General features: G+C 43.7%; 1 long non-coding RNA gene across 1 annotated transcript; it reads left to right on the top strand.

Moving 5' to 3' along the window:
• The first annotated feature begins 19,869 nt into the window (after positions 1-19,869).
• LOC309539223 lies at positions 19,870-20,421 on the top strand. Its single transcript, XR_014222776.1, has 2 exons — positions 19,870-19,954; positions 20,109-20,421. It is a non-coding gene; the product is annotated as an uncharacterized lncRNA (long non-coding RNA).
• The last annotated feature ends 1,139 nt before the right edge of the window (positions 20,422-21,560 follow it).

Below are 21,560 nucleotides of genomic sequence, written 5' to 3'. Positions count from 1 at the left end.
AATTTAAAGATATGCAGGCCTGTGGGCTGCGAAATAGAGAATGCCACGCCCCCTGACCACCCGGATTGGTCAGCCTGGGGCGTGATGCAGAGAGGACTCCCTATGACGCAGGGTCTATCCACACCCCCACACATGGGGCGGGCTTGTGTTCAGCCCACAACTCCATTTCCCTGGGAAGGAAAATGGCTTTGCACAACCTCTTCCATCCACTTCTGCAAAAAAAACTTTGAAGGTATGTTTATCCTATATCCAATATTATCCTGTATTGAAAATCTGTGCCAGTGTATCTTTGAACGTATTGTTTATGGAGCAATTTTAGTGTACAAAGTACTATAGAACTGGTCTCTCATTTACCCTCACAACAGCCTCTCATATTTCTTAGTCCCTTTATTTATATGCCCGATTTTCCATAAGTCCACTGTGCTCAAAGCGGTTCACAGAAAATAAACAATCCAAATACAGTAAGAGCGCAACAGCCATAACTTATCTTAAAAGTATAATGCCACTACCATATAACACTGACCGTTCAACAATTAACAGCGTGAAACATACCAAAGATTTAAGAATATAAAACATACCAGTAGGGCAGTTAATAACATCCAATATCAATATCGTCAATATTATATCCAAATTAAGTGATCTGTTCAGTGGTTATATTGAGACTAGGAATGGGCAATAGCTGGTTTTCAACATCAGCTAAAAACAGCTAAACATTGCGATATAATGATATATCATGATATCTGAAATAAGGATGGTGCTATGTAGAGGCATTGGCTGGCTTCATGGTTTTTCCATTGCAGGGGTGCCAACTGGAATAAAATATGGGGGAGGGCACGTAAGCTCCACTCCACATAATTAATCACATGATGTGACAGAGGCACACTATTTGAACTTCAATGCCCATCGACTGGGAGGGGGGCCAGCCCCTTCAAATATTTTATTAGCAGTTAGCTCCAATGCTGCATTGTGATTTTTTGCAAGCGCCCACTCTTGTGATTCACTGGCCCCATCATGAATCAAGGGAGAGCTGAATTAGCAGGGTTAGCAGCTGCGGGAATTGAGAGAAGCATTGAGCGGCTGCTCAGTTTTCCCCACATTGTGATTTTCGCATAGCAAACACACACAGAGACGAACATCGCGGTTCACAATATATTGCCAGGTCAAAAAATTATGAAAGTGATATCACAATAAGGACTTCAAAATGGTTTTGGACAATATGTCAATATATCGCCCAGCCCTAATTGAGACATGTAACAATAGGAGACCTAACTCAAAGAAAAACAAGGAAGTTTATTATTATTCCCATTTCACAAATAAAGCATTAATGCTGAAACTTTTGCTATTTACATACCATACACTTAAAGCACATTTTAAACACAACCCCGATCCTGGGGATTATAGTTTGTTAAGGGTTCTTGGAATTATACAGTGGTGCCCCGCAAGACGAATGCCTCGCAAGACGAAAAACTCGCTAGACGGAAGGGTTTTCCGTTTTTTGAGTCGTTCTGCAAGATGAATTTCTCTATGGGCTTGCTTCGCAAGACGAAAAAACCGCAAGACGAAGAGACTTGAGGAACGGATTAATTTCGTCTTGCAAGGCACCACTGTAGCTCTGTTCAGTGTAAGTTACGGCACCTAGAATTCTTGGGTGGGTGTTTTTTTTAAAATTTATATAATATAATAATAATAATAATTTATTATTTATACCCCACCCATCTGGCTGGGCTTCCCCAGCCACTCTGGGCAGCTTCCAACAAAATATTAAAATACAGTAATGCATCAAACATTAAAAGCTTCCCTAAAAAGGGCTGCCTTCAGATGTGGCCTTGGTCATGGTCACCCATGAATGAAGTGGGACTTGAGTACAGATTAGCCCTGGTTCCTTTCTCATAATCTCACCTTTGGGCAACAACTCCTTAAGGAACCATGGCTCTTTTCAGTTCATCCAGAAAACAGAAAATGTAGCAAGCCTGCGACACAGGTTACCTATTTATTTAGAGCAGAGGAGGCACTTCGATGGGGCTTATCATCCAAGCAGCCAGATAATGTTTAGTGACTGCTCAGGTGGAGTATTGTAGATGAGCACTTGTTTGTAGTTGCTTTTAAGTCAGGTACATAAATGCACTACAAGGCAGAAGCTGAGTAGATGTGCAGTGACAAGATGATGCCTTCAGAAAAAAATTAGCTGAGCTTCATCAGAGCATTTCAAACGCAGGAGAACGTGGTGTTGGCACCAGAAGAAGCAGTGAAGGGAGAAGGGGAAGCACCCATCCATCGGCTCCAGTTAGAGAGGGTTTTCTCCCCATCAGGTTTTTAACCACCCATGATTAGACCCTAGAACATCTCTATCTCTGGCCCACCCATGGGTTGTACACATAGAGTATTATAAATTAAATGGTCTTATGCAGGGTGGGCATCAGACATTGGGAGAGTCTGTGGCATGGTTCTGCAGTGGGGCCCCTAATCCCAAAAGGGGTGGGGCCAAGTCTTGCTTGTGATGACCACAGTCACACGCTTCCTCTGCCACTGCTACAGCTGTGGCAATGGAGTCCAGGTTCCCACTTGATAACACAGCAAGCATAGTTAATTAAAAAGGATGATCTATTGTCAAAACAAACAGACAGCTCCAGACGGCTCTAGCACAGCCTCCGACATCATCAATCAAGATGACCCTTCTGAAGAATCCTTTCAGTTTTGACAGAATATATTGAACTGTCGTCCTTTGCGCCTCTTGTTTTCCTTCCAATCTAGCAACACCCCCATTCGATGACTACTTGGGGAGAATAAACTAGCTCCAACCTCTTCCTGCTCTGACGTACTATCTCTGTGTGTTTTCGTGTCCAATTGAGCTCCTGGAGAGCATTCCAAGGGGTGGGGGAGTCAGCACTAGCCAATGTTCATCCTGCATGAATGTTAACTCTCCCTGTTCCTGTCTACTTTCTTCAGCTGGCTGGAAACCTTCACTGGGAACTGTCCCATTCATGACGCCACCTTTCACCTGGTCCCTGGGGATGCTTCAGTGTTGAGCAGAAAGGGGTACTTTTGATTAGGAGCTAAGCTGATGTCCCATCTCTGGTGGCCACCCATCATAAGTTACCCCAACACAATATCCCAGCTCACAGATCTGGGGGGAGAGGACCTTTGGCCCTCCAAGTATTGCTGTGATACTGCTCCTGTCATCCTTGCCCACTGGCAATGCTTGCTGGGATGGATGGAAAATGCAATTGATGCACATCTGGAGGGGCAGATGGGGCTCATCAGACTGGGAAGGGAGCCCATCCAGGAGAAGGAAAACTCTAATTCTCAATCTCTGCTGCCTTGTGGGACATCTTCTGAAGAAAATATGACTAAGGAGTAAACCATACACAAATCTGGAGTGGAGTCCCTAAGACAGTTGAATGACTCCTTGTAAGGCTCCTTCCGGCATCTTCTGCAGCCAAGCTGGTGCCAAAGGTATTGTTCTGCTTTCCTTTGGACCACATCAGAGAGGCTGAGAGGGGGATCTTGTTGTCTGGTACACACTGACCAGGCTTATGCCCCAGGGAGCTTACTTTGCTGCTGCTAATACAGTGTTTGGGTGTTATTGGGTTGTTGCTTTTATTTTGATGATATATATTGAGACCTCCAGGTATAGGGCGGTATATAAATTCAAATAATAATAATAATAATAATAATAATAATAATAATAATACCCCTGGAGGTGCACTCCATTGTCTCTTGAGACAGACCAGTGCCAACAGGGAGGGCCAAAGTTTCACCAGTTCTGCCAGAGATCTATTAATTTTATGGATTCCATGAAATCATTATATTTCATATATCTATGAGCATTGCATTCTGGGTAAATAAAAATAGCAGGCGGACACCATGGGTGGAAACTCAGCTTGGCCCACATTCCAAAGTGCATTCAACTTCTGTTGTTGAAAAAGGCAGCAGACCTGGTTTTCTGAACAAGGTTCACAAAACCAGAAGGACCAAGCTCTCTTTGCTACAAATACAAAGCCATGTCTGTTTCTCCTTTCCTGATAAAATTGCCGTCATTGTTATATGGTGTAAAAATGGGACTGCAGCAACCCTCTCCTCAGGCCATACTTCCTCTCTCCAGGTCTGCCACACTACACACTGGCCCAGGTTTGAACCCCATTTGAGTGTTTTTACCTGGCTGTATTAGGATCCCTGCTACCCTATCAGGTCATATTGCCTTCTGTTTTAATAATGTCATCACTAATTTAACCAAAGACAGAGTAATTTGCTCTACATGGCTCCATTCAAGTTTCATTCAGAGCAGGCATCTTTGAAGTTAGTAGGGAAACTATTCAACAAGAAAGAGTAGACTGAGGCTCTCTACAATAAAATCCCTGTGCATTAACCTTGCATATTTCAGGAAATGAGTTGTACTTGATTAAACAAGGCATCACTATCTTCTGTCATAAAATTGTGGTTTCCCCTTCCTTCTGTGTGCAATAAACAAGCTATATTGCTGTAAATGCAAATCCCAATGATGCAATTATTCTTTCTTTCCCCCCTTTACTTCAGAGCAGATGCTGGACCCACAAATACTAAATCAGAGGTTTTCAATCTTTTAGAGTCCATGGCTCCCTTGACCAACTCCATTCTTTGTGTGGCACTCCTGTGAGGTTCAGGAGCCCAGTCATGTCACTCCTTGCTTGCAGAGCTGGCAGCCTCTCACCCTTTTCCGAACAGCCTCCCTTGTTGAGTGTTCCCTCAGCCTCCTCTCCTCTCATCTCTCCTTGGGAGTCCTCAGGGCAGCTGCTGCTGCCGCCCCTGGTCTCAGAAGCTGCCCCCCAAGCCTCAAAGAGAGATGCCTCCTCACACTGCCTCACAGGGGGCTGGGACATGTCTGTCCATTCCCAGGAGCAAGGGCTGGAGGACTGGCTGGCTGGGCTCCCTCGCTCACTTGCTTGTTTACTCCAAGGCTGCATCAGCTCCTGGCAACCAGGACCGCTGGCCAGCCCCAGAGGCACCATTTGCCTGCAGAGCTTGTAGCCAAGGCTGCTGCAACAAACAGCTGTTCAAGCCTTTGGGAGGCAGAGACATGAGAGGGCATCAGAGGAGGGAGAGAAGGAAAGAGGGGCAGAGGCCAGCATTGTCCATAGCACTCCTGGTCATCGTTCAAAGCACCTCAGGGTACCATGGCACAGTGGTTGAAAACTGGTGCTAAACCAGTTCCTAACTTTTAAGGAATTTAATGGAATTGCCACAATCTGGGTGAGGGTTGGTTCCCTGTGCCTCACATCACAGATTACTTGTCAAGGCAAAACAATGTGACACCCCTTTATTTTGCATCATCTGGTTTTGTACGGACTACCCTTGTCTGGCATAGGTTCTCCAAGGTCAATGTGCATAATAATTGTTTGCTTAAGTAATTGATTGAATGATTGATTGATATCAAATCAAATCCACAAGCAGAAGAACATACTGCTATAGCTGGGGTAGCAGAGCCTGTTAGTGAATGTTAGGAATTAATAAATGGTAGGATTTAGATAATATTGGGGATATTGAAGATACAGGCTGCTGCAGTTCCCCTGGCCTGTGCCAAACATGGAAATGCCTGGGTTTGGCCCAGTGTTTCCCAAACTTGGGAAGACCAGCTAGCAAGGTCAGGGATGATGGGAATTGTAGTCCGAAAACTGCTGGAGACCCAAGTTTGGGAAACACTCTATGCAAACTGGTGGGATTTAAACCAATGTGAAACAATTGCCTTGCATCTATACATCAAAGAAAGTGTTGGGATTTGTGCATAATTGGGGTTGTCAAGGAGACAGGGAGATACCATGCAGGAAAATTTACCCCTTTCACTCCACACTTTGAAGAAGAGGGTGCAAGCAGATGGAAGGGGTGGTGGTGTATTTGGCTAGGTGTTCTAGGAAGGAGGAGGAGAAAAAAAGGGAAAACACAATGTGGAAGGTGAAGGGCAACAGCCATTAGAGCAGGAAAGGATGGTGCTTAGGACTGGCCCTGTCTGCATCCTGGGCTGCTATGAAGAACAAAGTGCTCTTGAGATGTTGCTGCTGTAAGATCTGCACCCCCTTCATCTAAACTCGGGTGTACACCCTTGTGCAAATTAATTGAAACAAAGCATGTTTTCTATCTTACTCGTAATCCTGTGCTCAAAACACACACGAAAAGGCAGTTGATCATTATGGTGTCGGAAGCCTGCAGCCAATAGAAGGAAAGAACAATATATTGAGGTTCTACGAAAGAGAGTTATTCCGGAGCTGGAAAAGAGGTATCCTGACGGTACTGGGATATTGCAGCAGGACCTAGCCCCCTGCCACACATCGAAAGTGGTGAAGAAATTCATGACAGAGCAGCAAATACAGGTAATTGATTGGCCAGGGAATTCCCCGGATGTAAATCCCATTGAGAATTTGTGGGCTATATGCAAAAGTCGCCTCCGTGCTGTAGACTGTACAACTATGGACAAGCTCATTCTGGTGCTGATTCAAGTGTGGTACAGGGATCCAAACATCAACAGTGAGTGTTCAAAACTAGTAGACTCCATGCCAAACCGTGTTCAAATGCTGCTTAAAAATAGCGGAGGTCATATCCAGAAAGTGGGAGAAGCAACAAGAGGAACAGCCATTTTAGATCTGGTCCTAACCAATGTTGATGACCTGGTTAGTGGGGTAGAAGTGGAAGGATCATTAGGCACGAGTGATCATGCTCTTCTGAAGTTTACTATGCAGCGGAAAGGAGCAGCCAAGCATACTAGGACTCAATTTCTTGACTTTAAGAAAGCCGACTTCATAAAACTTAGGGAAGTGCTGGGTGAGATCCCATGGACAGTAATACTAAAAGGAAAGGGAGTTCATGATGGCTGGGAGTTTGTTAAGAGGGAGATAGTAAAAGCACAACTTCAGGCAATACCAATGAGACGGAAACATGGAAGGTGCCTAAAGAAGCCAGGGTGGCTATCTAAAGAACTTTTAACTGAGTTAAGATTAAAAAAGGATGTGTACAAAAAATGGAAAACCACCAAAGAGGAATTCAAACAAATAGCCAGCACATGTAGACACAAAGTCAGAAAAGCTAAAGCACAGAATGAACTCAGGCTTGCTAGAGAGGTTAAAAGCAACAAAAAAGGCTTTTATGCGTATGTCTGTAGCAAAAGGAAGAACAAAGAAACAGTGGGGTCACTCAGAGGAGAAGATGGTGAAATGCAAACAGGGGACACAGAAAGGGCTGAACTCCTCAATGCCTTCTTTGCCTCAGTCTTCTCCGATAAAGAAAACAATGCCCGACCTGAAGAATTTGGAGCAAATGATTCAGCAGAGGAAACACAGCCCAGAATAACTAAGGAGATAGTACAAGAATACTTGGCTAGTTTAGATGTATTCAAGTCTCCAGGGCCAGATGAACTGCATCCAAGAGTATTAAAAGAACTGGCAGATGTGATCTCAGAACCGCTGGCAGTCATCTTTGAGAATTCCTGGAGAACAGGCGAAGTCCCGGCAGACTGGAGGAGGGCAAATGTTGTCCCTATTTTCAAAAAGGGGGAAAGAGAGGACCCAAATAATTATCGCCCAGTCAGTCTGACATCAATACCAGGGAAGATTCTGGAGCAGATCATTAAGCAAACAGTCTGTGAGCACCTAGAAAGGAATGCTGTGATCACCAATAGTCAGCATGGATTTTTGAAAATAAGTCATGTCAGACTAACCTGATCTCGTTTTTTGACAGAATTACAAGCCTGGTAGATGAAGGGAATGCAGTGGATGTAGCCTACCTTGATTTCAGCAAGGCATTTGACAAGGTGCCCCATGATATTCTTGTAAAGAAGCTGGTAAAATGCGGTCTTGACTCTGCTACCACTCAGTGGATTTGTAACTGGCTGACTGACCGAACCCAAAGGGTGCTCATCAATGGTTCCTCTTCATCCTGGAGAAGAGTGACTAGTGGGGTGCCACAGGGTTCTGTCTTGGGCCCGGTCTTATTCAACATCTTTATCAACGACTTGGATGATGGACTCAAGGGCATCCTGATCAAATTTGCAGATGACACCAAACTGGGAGGGGTGGCTAACACCCCAGAGGACAGGATCACACTTCAAAACGACCTTGACAGATTAGAGAACTGGGCAAAAACAAACAAGATGAACTTTATCAGGGAGAAATGTAAAGTGTTGCACTTGGGCAAAAAAAATGAGAGGCACAAATACAAGATTTGTGACACCTGGCTTGAGAGCAGTACATGTGAAAAGGATCTAGGAGTCTTGGTTGTCCACAAACTTGACATGAGCCAACAGTGTGACGCGGCAGCTAAAAAAGCCAATGCAATTCTGGGCTGCATCAATAGGAGTATAGCATCTAGAACAAGGGAAGTAATAGTGCCACTGTATTCTGCTCTGGTCAGACCTCACCTGGAGTACTGTGTCCAGTTCTGGGCACCACAGTTCAAGAAGGACACTGACAAACTGGAACGTGTCCAGAGGAGGGCAACCAAAATGGTCAAAGGCCTGGAAACGATGCCTTATGAGGAACGGCTAAGGGAGCTGGGCATGTTTAGCCTGGAGAAGAGGAGGTTAAGGGGTGATATGATAGCCATGTTCAAATATATAAAAGGATGTCATATAGAGGAGGGAGAAAGGTTGTTTCCTGCTGCTCCAGAGAAGTGGACACGGAGCAATGGACCCAAACTACAAGAAAGAAGATTCCACCTAAACATTAGGAAGAACTTCCTGACAGTAAGAGCTGTTCGACAGTGGAATTTGCTGCCAAGGAGTGTGGTGGAGTCTCCTACTTTGGAGGTCTTTAAGCAGAGGCTTGACAACCATATGTCAGGAGTCCTCTGATGGTGTTTCCTGCTTGGCACGGGGTTGGACTCGATGGCCCTTGTGGTCTCTTCCAACTCTATGATTCTATGATATCCGTTACTAATGTATGTATATGTGAGTTTTGTACAATAAACAACATTGTTGCAATTAATTTGCACAAGGGTGTAAATATGTGCAATTAAACCATCTTTCTTAAAGACACTACAGTGCCTACCACATCTTGATTCTCAATGGAAACACGCTGTTGGGTAAGTGCCTGGAACCCCCTGGCATAGGAGTCAACTCCTAGGAGCCAAGGATCCTTCAGCCCCTACCATAAAATATTTGAGGGGGCTGCACCCCCAAAGTTGATGGGTATTGTGTGTGTGCCTTGTCATGTGGTCAGTTATGTGTGGGGGGGAGCTTACCTGCCCCCCATTTCTTTATTCAAGTTGGCACCCCTGCCCCCTGGACTCTGGTACACATCTTGGCAGAGATTGCAGGTGGCATGCAACCCTTGTAACAATATTTTTCTAGTTAAAACTATAGTTACAAATTGCCTTCAAAGAAGAATGGGAACCTTTTACAAATTATCTAAAAAAACACCAAAATGAATTGGACTCCCTGGCAGGTAAACATACACAAACTTATTGAGGGATAACATAGAAGATAGATAATATAAGAGTGTATATAGTTTTATAATATGCAGAAGTTAACATTGGATGAGAAATCAGAGAGAGGAGCTGAGGGAAGTCATAGAGAAGGAGGGAGGGTTTTGGGGGAGGTGGGTGGGAAAATGGGGGGAGGGGAAAACCAAGGAAGATTATTTGTTGGGATAATTTGTTATGTTGAAATTGTTAAGAAACTTTTTTCAAAAAACCCCCCACAAAACTATAGTGACAAATTAGCAAAATGATCATATATGGTAAAGAATGCTGATGATAACCTAGGCCATTTTAAGCCCACGTTTCATATATTTTTTTTTATTATTTCATTATTTGTCTATTTTATTTTTTATTTCATATATTTCAAATAGCTCAGGCACGGGGGATGTAGGAGTATAATGTAACATGGTGGCTCCTGGAAAGTAAGCAGGAATGAAAGGAGGAATGTGACTACCAAATGCATGGAAATTTCTGGAATATCATCAGCTGACACAGCTCACTGCAGTTTAAGCAGAAACAGTAAAATGAAGGCAGCTATCGCTGCTAATGAAAGAATGCCGGGAAACACTTTTAAATTGAAAGAAGCTGGTAAGAAAGCCAGAACATTGATCAAGTTGGGGTTTAAATTATCAAGGTATTGATCAGAGCAATAAGAACAGTGCAAAATTTAAGAAGGACGGAGGCAGCAGTATTACAGCAGTATTACAAAATTGCTTTATTTATATTGCTCTATTTATAGAGTTGCCTTTTTACAAAGATATTTGAAATGATTTGCAACACTGAACCAGACTAGTTGTTAAAAGTGATGGAATGGAAGACTGCTTTGGACTTGGTCTAGAGAATCCAAGCCACCCACAAGGCCCGATGCCAACTTGTGCCAGCCTGAGGTCTTCAAATAACTCCAGGACAGCATAGGTTTGCAATGAACCATGCTTGGGGTTTGTGTCCGAGGGGGAGGAGATGACCAGGATCAGGGAATGTTGGGGTGAGTGGGAGTTGAAAAGCAACACGGAATGAAAGTTGACAGCTGTAAGAGAGGGGGAGAGGATTAGCTGAATGGGAATGGTGTTAGAAGACTGCTAATTTAGCTACATGAATCAAAAAGAGGGTTCTATGCCCCACAGATCGTACAATCCAAAATCAACGGCATGTAAAAGTGCTGAAATCTGGCTGGGATCAGGCCCAATGTTTCCTCTGCCGATAGGAAAGAAACACAACCACTGAGCCTCTTGGGCTTGCTGATCAGAAGCTCGGTGGTTTGAATCCCTGCGACGGGGTGAGCTCCCATTGCTCTGTCCCAGCTCCTGCCAACCTAGCAGTTTGAAAGCATGCCAGTGCGAGTAGATAAATAGGTACTGTTGCGGCAGGAAGGTAAATGGTGTTTCTGTGCGCTCTGGTTTCCACCACGGTGTTCTTTTGTGCCAGAAGCAGTTCAGTCACACTGGCCACATGACCTGGAAAGCTGTCTGTGGACCAACGCCGGCTCCCTTGGCCTGAAAGCGAGATGAGCGCCGCAACCCCATAGCTGCCTTTGACTGGACTTAATCATCCAGGGGTCCTTTACCTTTTTAAAAAAACCTATACAGTCATACCTCTGGTTGAAAGTTGTTTGGGATGAGCGTGTTCAAGTTGCACTCCGCGGCAACCTGGAATTAACGGAGCGCGTTACTTCCGGGTTTTGCCAATTGCGCATGCGCAGACGCTCAAAATGACATCACGCGCAGGCGCAGAAGTGGCAAAAAGCGACGTGTGCGTGCGCAGATGTGCCGTCGCTAGTTACGTTTGCTTCTAGATGCAAACGGGGCTCCGGAATGGATCCCATTCGCATCTAGAGGTACCACTGTACTAAGATATGAAGATCAGGTATGAGGAGTCCCAGGCATGTTCCACAATCTCTTCCATTCCCTCCCTTTGTGGCATAGCAGGAGGAGAAAGATGGACGAGGAGCTATTTTCAGAAGGCATCTTGGTCAAAATCCTGGTACTATTGAAGCCGGTGGGAGGTGCAGCGAGTAGCTTCCTTGGAGCCATGCTTTTCACTCGCAGCAAAGCACTTTGAACAGAAAGCTCATGCTGTTGCAGATAATGGATTGAGAACCCCGGCAGCTGGGCTTTAAGTAAGAGGGAGTTTCTTTCCCTTGTCCTCTAAACTTTGTCGAGAGGAACTGAAGAAAAGGGGTCCAGAGTGAGACAACCTTGTTAATAACCAGAAGCGGTGCTTTCTTCCTTGGCTTTTCTTTCTCCAGCAAAGGGAGATGTAAATCAGCCTAATTTGAATGTACACAGTCACAGTCTGGTGCCTGGGCTAATCCAACAGAACTACCATTGGCAAACAGGGGATTAAGAAGAAAATGCTATACTGAAATTAGAACTGCAGGGTCAGAAACTAACAAGTTATCATTAAATATTATAGGCATATTTATTTTCCATCCTGCCAGTGATTTTTTTTTTAAAAAAATTAATTCATTGCCCAAGGTTCCCCGGATTTCTTTCTTGTTTTCTAATGAAAGAGGCTTGTCTCCTGTCCCTTTTGTTTTTGCATAAAGCAATGCAGACTGGACACTGACTAATCCCTCATGCTTTGGGTTGTGTGAGATCTTTGTGTCCACAGCGTCCTGCCCCAAACAACAACAACAAAAAACTCTTTACCTAGTAGCTAGTGCTGAAAATGATAATCAGTGGGTCTTGCCCATTGAATAGGGCAATGTGTATAGATGCTTTCTGTGCTTTCCTTGCCTATCTATGGGGAATTGGAAACCAGAGCCCAAAGTGCTCATCTAGAGAAGAGGCTGCCTGCTGTGTCTCTGAGTGATTAACTGTTCTGGCCGTGCCTCCTTCTCCTGATCCTCTGCCATCTCTGTGGCTAAGATGTGATTGAATGATTCCTTGTGGAATTCCCTCCCCGAAGAGAGGCATCTGGTTTCTTTACTATACAGCTTTAGCAGAATGCTGAAGTTGCATAAAGAAGGCTGATCGCCGAAGAATTGATGCTTTTGAATTATAGTGCTGGAGGAGACTCTTGAGAGTCCCATGGACTGCAAGAAGATCAAACCTATCCATTCTGAAGGAAATCAGCCCTGAGTGCTCACTGGAAGGACAGATCCTGAAGTTGAGGCTCCAATACTTTGGCCACCTCATGAGAAGAGAAGACTCCCTGGAAAAGACCCTGATGTTGGGAAAGATGGAGGGCACAAGGAGAAGGGGACGACAGAGGACGAGATGGTTGGACAGTGCTCTCGAAGCTACCAGCATGAGATTGACCAAACTGCGGGAGGCAGTGGAAGACAGAAGTGCCTGGCGTGCTCTGGTCCATGGGGCCATGAAGAGTCGGACATGACTAAACAATTAAACAACAACAAAGAAGTTGCATCTCTTTAACCTGGCTGTTGACCCCTGAGATGTGTTTTTTCAGGACCCATCCTGTTCCTCTGAATGTGATCTGTTTCGACTGTTTTAATTCTGAACGATAAAATGTTATAAGCTGTCCTAGCACCCAGTGTTGAAAGGTGTGCAATAGCTAATATAATTAATGATAATGATAATACTAATTGGAGAAGCACAGCAGGGTTACCTGCCATCACTGGAGGTTGTTGCTTGTTGCTCTGCATGAGTCACTGGACTGGACTGGCCTTCTTCCAATCAGCCTCCAATGGAAATAGGCAATTATGACCCTCCTACGCATGAGGTGATTAGCACATTTGAGATTCTTGCAGAAACACATGTGCATACCCTCCAACATACCTCCGATGAAAATAGGGATGTCTTATTCAATAATAATGATGATGATGATGATGATGATGATGATGATGATGATGTTATTATTTATAACCAGCCCATTTGACAGGGTTGCTCCAACCATTCTGGGTGACTTCCAATATATATAAAAACATAGTAAAACATTAAACATTAAACAAGAACTTCCTTCAGATGTCTTCTAAAGGTTCTATAGTTACTTTTTTCCTTAGCCCGAGGGTCACATAATTCCAACATTTCTCTGATGAAAATAGGGATGTCCTAAGGAAAAGCGGGACTGTCCAGGATCAAATCAGAAACCGGGACAGCTTCCGTAAATTTGGGACTGTCCCTGAAAACAGAGACACTTGGAGGGTCTTCATGTGTGTTTTCCACTGAGGGTCAGTAATTCTCAATCTCAGACCCTCTAGAAGCACAACTGACCCCAGGCCTCAACAATTCAGAAAGGAAAAATGGCATCTTAGCTATCAGAGGATTGAGAAACACTGTACAAGGACCTCATGACTTTGCCAGGAATCATTATTGGGTGGCCCCCTCCCCACTTTGTGTTTCCTTACTTGCTTTGCAGTTTTGCAAGTGAAACGTCAACGGACTCTGTAGATCTCTCAGGACAACTGTGTCATTTGATCTGACAAGCACGCGCCGAAAGAAACAGGCCAGCAACATGAAACAGAGCCATCAAAGTTTTGCCTGGCTTCCCATCTCCTGATAGAGCATCATTCTCTCACCATCTTGGTGCCTGATCTCCAGAGACCATCTCTGGAATCCCTAGCTGTGTTTGAAGCTATAAATGTAGGCAGCCTTAGAAATTCCCTGGCACAGGAGAGCAATGTTGCTGCTGAATAGCCAACCCACATGAAAACATTTAAAAGCAGGTCTTACGTTTCACATACCCAATCTGGTATAGTAGACAGACTTTTGGACTTGTACTGGGGAGGCCTGAGTTAAAATCTATGCTCAGGCATGCTGGCTGTTGGGAGAATTGGACCAGTTGCTATCTTTCAGCCCACCAAGGGTATCTCCAAGTAAGTAAGTTAAGTAAAATCATAACTTTCTGGGGCCTCTTAGTTATCCAGTCTCAGAAATGTGGGTGGGGGAGCTTTATACTAAACAAAGCAATGCCTGGTTAAGAGCTACACATAGATCATTTAATAATTCTGTTAGGATACATGAAAGACGCAATGCCTCCATTTGACAGGGGAATTGTTATGCCCTTATTACCAGCTGCCCAGTTATTAATTAGCTTTAAATGGGGAAAAATGATCAACCCAGTCATCATTGTGAAATGGTTCTTCAGGATTTGGGATCTGGTCTATAAGATTAAACTCACTAATATGATAAAAACAAGAGTGGAAGGACAACGACTTGTTCATTCAGAAACGGGGCTTGTTTAGTCATTATTGGAATGGTGAAGTCACAGTCCAGACACATGTTATCCTGAGTCAGATCATCATTCCATTTAGTAGTGTCTACACCAATCAGTAGCTGCTTCCCAGGATTTCAAACAGGGGTTGTCCCAGTCTCATGTGGCGATATTAGGATTGAACCAGGGACCTTCTGCATGCAAACAAAGTCCTCTACCACTGAGTTTCTCCAAATCTGGTGATATTTCCCCTCTTTTCTTTCTCATCAATCAATCAATCAATCATCTTTCCCTTACTTTTGCTTTTCTTATTCCCCCCCCCCCAATGCCCTTGACTCCTTTCATTTTTTCAAAGAACAAACTAAAAGTATCCCGTCCTCAGAACTAGCAGCCTCGGCAAATAAGTAAATAAAAATCATGACTGGACATGGAGATTATTTGATTGCTTGACTCATACGGTGTTTCCCATTCTCCCTTTCAAAAGTGTTCAAAGGGAGTATCAAAGGTAGCATGAGAACCACAGCCTCAAAGCATTACTCAGGCTAAACTCCCTCCAGCACCGAAGGCAGATATTTTAATTAACTCTTTCCAAAGTCCACAGAAGCTTAGCAAACAAACAAACTACATGCTGGGATATGCAATGTGTCTCTGTGTGAAATATAACTGAAGGACTCCCCTTAAAGTCAGGAGGAGCACAAAGTCTACCCTGCTGAGGCATGACTTTACTCTTCCTCTCCAGTTTCTAGGGGATGTCTAATTTTTAACTGGGCTGGAGATGATTTGGAGACAAGGATTTTAGTCACGCTTGGCTTGATATTCTCAGGAGTCTCGGTTTTATGTTGATTGAGTTTGGCGCGCTTGCAATACAGATCCCATATCTGGAAGTCCAGAACTTCAGAGACCTCCCCCCAACTCTTCCCTTGAATGCTCAGCTTTTACTAATAAAACTAGGCCTCTCTCTTACCCTATTTTTTATTAGCTATATTCCATCCGCATCCTAAAGCATCATAGCAGGTAACAACATGTTATTCAGACCCTCCAAGTGTTCCTGTTTTCCAGGGACATTCCTGATTTAGAGAAGCCATCCCAGTTTCTGATTTGATCCCAGAATGTCCCACTTTTCCTTGTTGTTGTTGTTGTTTAGTCGTTTAGTCGTGTCTGACTCTTCGTGACCCCATGGACCAGAGCACGCCAGGAACTCCTGTCTTCTCCTGGGACTTTTCCTTAGGATGTCCCTATTTTCATGGAGAAATGTTGGAGGGTATGGAGTTATCCGCCCCCCCGAACTTGTATGGGGAAGTTTTTTTAAAAAATGTTCAATGTTTTATTATGTTTTTATATATGTTGGAAGCTGCCAAGAGTACTGGGGCAACCCGATAAGATTTTACCATAACTAGTAAAATTATCATTATGGAATGGGCTGTCCCTATTTTCGTTAGAGAAATGTTGGAGGGCATCTGTTAATTCTTTCCTCTCCCACATCTTAGAGCCATCCCTATTCTTGGCTGCAAAAAGCTAGTCTGAATACAAACACTGCTTTCAGAGTGAACGTTGCCCCGACGCTGGACTGAAGATGCAAAACATAAAACTGAGTTGAAGGGTAACCTTATTAAATTTCAAGGTTCTGAAACAGTCAGTGCACAATGATCAAATGAACATTAACTTAGGGCAGGCGTATCAAGGAGGTAATAGGGTATGAACCCCCCTGCCAATGCTATTTTTCTAGAAAAAGAGTTCCTAAGCATGTTGGAAGTTCTGCGTACAATGGGCCTTATGCACTGGCAAGCGTGCAGAGGGTTGCAGCCTTAAAGGCTTCTTCCAGGAAATATTTATGCCCTCTCCCCAGCAGAACTACTTTGGGTCTGAAACACGAGCCAGGTGAACATTAGGTGGAGCCCAATGTCCTAGCTGCTTCTTAATTCTTTTAAAAAGCAAAGCCTCAAGCGATTAACAAAACAAATGTAACAGACACATGCTTTGTGGTTTTTTAGTTCTTAGTGTGAGGTGTTTTTAAAAATGTGATTATATCTATTTATACTTTGGATCATACCCTGGGATCCATTGGGATGAAGGACCATCAGTAATAGTCAGATATAAATAAATAACTCTCAGCAAGCTAACAGAGTGACCTCTCTGTCTCTCAACTTTCATTCAGCCCGGACACAGAGGTCCAACTCTGAGATCCTTCTGGCGGTTCCCTCCCTGTGAGAAGTGAGGTTACAGGGAACCAGGCAGAGGGCCTTCTTGGTAGTGGAAACCCACCCTGTGGAACGCCCTCCCTTCATATGTCAAGGAGATAAACAACTATCTGACTTTTAGAAGACATCTGAAGGCAGCCCTGTTTAGGGAAGTTTTTAATGTTTGATGTTTTATCATGTTTTTCGTATTCTGTTGTGAGCCGCCTGATACGGAACGGGGGGGGGGCAATGTCTTCTTCACTACAATATATTTGCTCAATTTCTCTAGGACTCCATCACCCCTCCCCTGTCCTCCATAATCTCTCAAGTAATACTGTCAAAATCCTGTTACAATGTATCCACTCTGTTTCTGCTTTTGCTCTCTAGTACAGAGTGGCTTAGAAATCACTGAAATCTTCAAAAATTGATATAAAATCAGCCGTGGTTCTGATCTGCTCGTTCTCGGTGCCATTCAACTCAGTTCCCCTTGGACTCCATGATGCTGTCCCTACTTCCATAATCTCCAAAGCGGCAGGTCACGTACGCAGGAACTTCTTAATCCTGTCAGATAGTTTTGCAAATCCTTCCTTCGGGCAATACTAGGTGACAGACGATGTATATTCCTGGCCCATTGTCTTGCCACCACCGGTACTCAATAAATGTGTATCTATGTATATTTCCCGCTCCGCATATCCCCCCTCCCTCATCCGAAAATGCTAATTAATGTAATCCCACCTTTTCATAATGTATTCATGACGTGTAAAGTATATTCATGATGTAACTTGTGAAACCCAACCTTCCCATAATGTATTCGTGACGTTTCATGCACTGTATTCTGGGACATGGAGGGAAATCTCAAAAGTTCATGCCACCCCTTTCTCACTGTTCAATCTCGTCTTGAACCTGTTGCGCAATAAACTTGGATCTTCTGCAGTTTGCTCCTGTGTCCGGCTGAGCTCATTTTCTTCCGCAGGGACCCACGGACTTAGTCCGATGAGCTGGGTGGCAGAGTAACCCCGCACCCAGATTTTAGCCGTAACAGTTGGCGCCCAACGTGGGGCTTGCGGTTCTCCCGAGCTGCTGACTGGGGGCCCCGAAATCTTCAGCCGGCTCCAGGCCATTTTGCCTGGGAAGATCCTTTTGGACCCCCAGCCATCTTCTGGGCGGTAATCGAAAGCCCTAGGAGTTCAGCCGGGGAGCAAAAGAGGGATCCAGCCGGCTTATTCATCGATCCCGGGATCATCATAGAAGACGCGTGAGTATAAGGAAAAAGGAAAATCCAGTGCACTGGTGGGAAGGGGGTGGAAGTCTCCTGGCAACTGAATTCTCTGCCCTCCTCTCTATCGCTCCTTCTTGCCTTTCTCTTGGTCCGGTTAGTGAGAGAGACCGTGGACCGCTGCTAAACCCGAAAGGGGGGTTCTGAGCTCTATCTCTTTTCCTTAAAATCTCCAGCCAGCCGCACCAATTGGGAGTCCGAAAGTAAGACGGAGAGACCCGGCTTGGAAAGACAGCCGACTCCCCGCAACGGGCATCCCAGTTGAAAGCAAGGGGTTGGAGCTCTCTTTCCGAACTTCCCGAGCGCCCTTACGGAGGGGGCAGGAAGGGGTCTGGCTTTCTATCCCAATCCCAGCCGCACTGGTCGGTGCCACGTAACCGTGCGTGAGCCCGCTTCCAAAAGCAAGGGGGATTTTCAGTTCGAAATTCTATCCAGGGACCACCCGATCTGGCACTGCATGGCGCGGGCGTCCAGTAGGGCCCCTTTTCCTGAGATGTGACGATAGGTAGGAGGTTGCCAGGAGGGATAGCCCATGAGGAATTGGGCAGGACCGGCAGAGTGGAAAGAGACCCCAGGTTACAGGAAATAAGGAAATAAGGAAATAGGAAATGGAACGCAAGGAACCGGATAGCTAGAGCTCTCTAAAACCCACTAAGGAAGTTGCCAGGCAACTAGAAGCCCCTTCTCCTCTTTACTATACGTCCCTGTACTAAGCATACCAAACCCCTAGACATACCAATCCTAATCAACCCCTCTTTTTCCCCTTCTCTATCCCAGACACCCCCCCCCAAAAAAAAAGCAAAAAAGCAACAACAGCAACGCATGCATCTATAAAGGGGTACCCAGTCAACCAAGCGTTGCGAGCCCTACCAGTTTGATTACCTGGTGGTGTGTTTGAAGAGGCAAGGAGGCTCATAAAACCATGTGGGACCTTCCTACTAATTTCACTTAATGAAGCCAAAGGTAGTGGCCCAACTCCTTGCAATAACCAACTAAAGGATGAGAATATATATGTTTACATGTTGTCTGTTATGTGTGTTGTCTGTTAATACATATATGAGAATATGTATGTTTACATGTTGTCCGTTATGTGTGTTGTCTGTTCCTTCTGTCTCTGGCAGACTGCCTTTCTTAAGTGTGCATAGTTTAAACTGCAAGCTTGCTTCAAAATTTAAATCTAAGGAAGCCATGCTGGATCTTAGCAGTCCTAAATAAGACAAAAATTGAGAATGAAGTGTGCAAATGTTTACCCCACCTCTTGCTTTGCCCCAACTTTTGAGATTGTGAGTCTACAGTCTTATTTTGGAAGGTGCTGATAACCTAATGTTTCTGCTGCAAAAGCCTAGTTGAGCCAACTGCTCTCTCAAGCTAAAATGCAGTGTATGTACTTCATTAAGCATATGCCTATAAAAGTATGGTGTTCATTCTAAGAAAAAATATTTGAGTCCAGTTTTAACTTCGATTTGGTTGGACAGAAGAGTTATTGTAAGGCTCCTGATATCAGTCTCTATAAGACTTCATGGCCTCTTTTGTTAGAAAATGCCCCCCCTCCCCCTTGTTTCACTCTGCCTCTTTCAGTTGTTTTTCCCCTTCTTACTTCTGTGCCAGGTAAATTTACTCCCGAGTAAGCTTCCTTTAAAGGAAACTGCAAAGAGGGGAGGGGGCAACACTTGTGTATTCCCTAAAAAAAAAACAAAACAAATCTATGGCTGTTTTAACTATGCTTTATAAGAGATCCTCTCCCTATCTTAGGAAAAATGTTCACTTCAGTCTTTAAAGATAATTTATCTAGGTAGGAACCTTCACTCTTTAGTCTAAGGAAGTAAACTCTCACTCAAACTAGCTTCAAGATCTGCTAAAAGGGTTGGGTACTTTTATTTTCCTCTTCCTTAGTACATGATAGGCGCATGGCTTATGGTCTCTTCCCCAGTTGTGTCTGTGTACATAAGTATGTGTGTGTCTCTCTGGTAGTACAAATCTTGCTATGAACCCTGTATTTTAGGGTTGGACTAGATGACCCCAGGTCCCTTTCAACTTTCCCAATTTGTGGCTGATGAGTTGAAATCCAGCCCAGACTTGCTCTTTGTTTTTAAAGGTGAGAGGTGAATGTGTGTGTTTCTGGTAGTACAAATCTTGCTGCGAAATCTTGCTGTGAACCCTATATTTTGGAGGGTTGGACTAGATGACCCCAGGGTCCCTTTCAACTCTCCCAATTTGTGGCTGTGTGGAAGACCATGTGTCTGCAAGCATTGGAGGGTAATTCTTAAATTCTGGTGTGGTAATGGAGTTGAAATTCAGCCTAGCTTTGCTTTTTAGTTTTAAAAGGTGAGAGGTAAAAGCCATGATGTTTTGAAGCACAACTGGTAATATCAAGCATTTGAGTGATTACAGTATTTATCATTTTGTCTACTATTTTTTTTTTTAAAAAAATCAAACTTAAAAGTCAATTCAAAGTTTAAGCACATACAAATGAATAATCAAGTACAATTAGCCTTGGCCATTCCTGTAAATTAAGGCGCAGAAAATAATAATATTAATAATAATAATAATAATTTTTTTGTCTGCAAATGGTAAGGCTGAAATGACTGAGAATGTTAAAAAATCCTATGAATTATAACGCTCTGGCCATTTTTACTCATAAATAAGAGAGCGGTTGAATACTTGAATTGCTGAGTTTCTCTTTTTTGTTTTAAAATCTAACCCTATTTTTAAAATCTACTCCTTACCTTTCCCTTCCTTATTCTAATTGGGCCAAAGGATGCAACATTTTCAATGGTATAAAAGGTTTGCTGAGACATGAACTCTGCACATGCACAGAGGCTAGATCAGCTTTAAAAAAAAAAATAAAGAGAGGGAGCGAGAGAAAGGAGGGGGGAGAGAGAAGGTTTGGAGAGCGTGAAACCTATACAAATTTCCTTATGTAAAACTTGGAACCATTGAGCGAAATCATCCTTAATGTGTTTTGCTCCAGGGCTACTTAAGACAATAGAGTTAAGTACTGGACATGCCAAATTCTTTTCACAGGTAAATATCAAAGCACTCCCACTGTGAGTTCCTCTCTTGAGTAGTTTCCCCCCCCATGGGATTTAAATTTTATAACAGTTTTCTTGTGTGTGTGTGTATGTGTATATGCCTATGCATTTTAGGAACAGCATTTCCTGACAGACCTCTCACATGAAATAATTTTCCCTTTTAACAGAGTGTCCTTTCTGAGGGGATGCAAACAGTGATTTAAATACTCTATAAAAAGTAATTGCATTTGTTTTCCTTTTGTCTTTCTTCCCTTAAAGCCAAACAGTCACTTTCTTTCTGTTCAGCAAAACAAGTCTGAATCCCTGCTATATTAGTTGATTTCCTTCTATCTCTTTGTGGCTTTGACATTATTTTTTAGGTTACAAATAATCTGTTTTCCTTTATTAAGTTCGTTTTATCAGTTCTTCCATTATATATATGAAATTAATCGAAGCACAACCAAACATTGTTTGTGGAATGGTATTTGTTTACCTTTTGCCTGAGCATTTCTTAATTCTGTCATTTTGGCTAGTGCAAGGTAC

Source organism: Podarcis vaucheri (assembly GCF_965113315.1).
Source record: "Podarcis vaucheri genome assembly, chromosome: 8".
Classification (NCBI taxonomy): domain Eukaryota; kingdom Metazoa; phylum Chordata; class Lepidosauria; order Squamata; family Lacertidae; genus Podarcis; species Podarcis vaucheri.
Note: the sequence above shows the minus strand (reverse complement) of the source record. Positions and strands in the feature narration are given on the sequence as shown.